The sequence below is a fragment of the Pteropus alecto genome, unplaced genomic scaffold (assembly GCF_000325575.1).
Source record: "Pteropus alecto unplaced genomic scaffold, ASM32557v1 scaffold39, whole genome shotgun sequence".
NCBI lineage: Eukaryota > Metazoa > Chordata > Mammalia > Chiroptera > Pteropodidae > Pteropus > Pteropus alecto.
In genome coordinates, this window is record NW_006443568.1 from 11060195 (window position 1) to 11062251 (window position 2057).

Consider the following 2057-nt stretch of genomic DNA (forward strand, 5'->3'; position numbering starts at 1 on the left):
CTCTTTCAACCAAAAGAGCAAAAGATGTCCCTAATGTTGACCCCCATTCTCCACGTGCCATGACACTGTGTTCTGGTTAGTTTCACATTCAAAATATAACACAGGACAGGTAACTTCAGCAGCCATGAAAATTATTTCCAATTAAATAGTAGGAATCGAGTGACCCTGATCTCTGCTCATACCTCTTCCCCAAGTAGGCCTCGATCACAGATGGACTTAAAGCGAAAACAAGTACAGTTAGATATTAATGTTTTATACCAAAAATTCATGAACATAGGTGTAGAATCCACCCATTGGCTAATAATGGTTTGAAATCAAGATTCAGTTGCAAATTCAATACTGCTATATAATCATCTGGCAATTTCAAGAACAACCTGTGGGAGCTTGTTGGGTTAACAGAGGGTTGAGGAGAAGGCCAGTGTGCCAGCTTGCAGTTTTCCCCCTACAGCTAGCTCATTTCTGAATGCCGACAATTGTGCCCTTTGCAAAAATGATCTCCCAACATTTTCTCATCATCTTAATGCTCACTTCGTAACACAAAGCCAGAAGTTCAGGGTGACTTTCTATCTGGGAAGAGAAAGCCCAAATACTCATAATAGTCACTAACAGTTCAAGCAGGATGAGGAAGTCAAATAAACCTTTTCCTAATTTGAAATTTCATGCATATCAACTACTAGAAAAGCTACTTCAAAATTTAAATTGTAGTGGAAGAATGACTATAAGGTACTACATGGTGTGTTATTTTTTAACCTGTTAGAAAGACCAAATTGGGGGTGGGTAGATGTGCATAATATTGTTTTAAGGTTTTAAAGATTAGTCACAAACCTACAGTGTTTATGAAAATAAACCAGTACTCAGAAATAATGACCACTTATTAAACATCCATAAAGGGTTACTATAAAAAGCACCTTGTAAATATGCCTGGCCACTAGGTACTGAAGCCGCAGTAGAAAATCTAACACAAAACAGTTGAAAGCATTTAAATTTTAGGATAGAAAGCTAAACCGACTTCCTAAAAAAGTGGATCTTTGAGCTAGGTATGAATGAGAAGAGTTAAAATGTAGCCTGATGGTGAGATGCCTTTAGAAAGAGAGGGGGAAAAAAATCTCACCTATGAAAACCTGGGAACAAGGTGAATAAAATTGTGAAGGCTGGTGATTAATACCTACTGAGCACTTCCCATGAGCCTGGTGCTTACGTCTTTTAATTTAGTCTTAGGAAGAAGTAGGTGAGGAACCAGGATCAGCAAAGAATGTCTCCAAACATCTATTTCTGATAAATGGATTAGAGCTCAAATCTCACCACTACTTTATCTGGACTGCCTCAATTACTTGCTCTTCAAAAGGCACTCTGGGGGATCAGAGATCCAACTCTAAGGAACTGTAAACTCTAACTGGAATGCTGACAGAGACTGTCAAACACCTTGGGTATCTTCGTCGATGTATTTCAATTTTAAAAAATTCTAACATCCACCACTCTCCCAGACACCGATAAGGTGGATAACAAAAAGTCGGAGAGGGAGAAGAATGCACTTAAGATAACAGTTAATAAAAAAAGAAAAGAAAAAACTAGCTGAGTACGATTAAAAATGGTTGCACATCTCTCACCGAAAACCAGAAACGGTAGCTCTTAACCTTTCTATCAAGGCTAGAAGGAAATCTATCTTCAACTTCTAACCTTTTTTTTTTTTTCCTTCTAATTACAACCTAAGTTTTAGGCGTATATACAGCTAGGTGACATGAGGTTTATTGTGTCTTGTTTTGAAAGGGAATTACTGAGATAGCGAAAAGGTCCCACATCCTAATATCAAGCCGGAAAGCAATAAAAATGTCTCTTAGAGACGCAGGACCACACACCAGGCTTAGACTCCATCCCGCACGGGCAGAACCACCTCCCCATCCCTCCGAACCACCGTCAAGACAGGAGGGAATCAGAAACACTTCGCAGGGAGGGAGGGAGGGACGGAGCGGGCGGGAGGCGACTCCGAGCGAGCTCTGCCGACAGGCGACAGCTGGCCCGGGACGCCGAGGGAGGCTGCGGGGGCCCGGCCGGCCCGC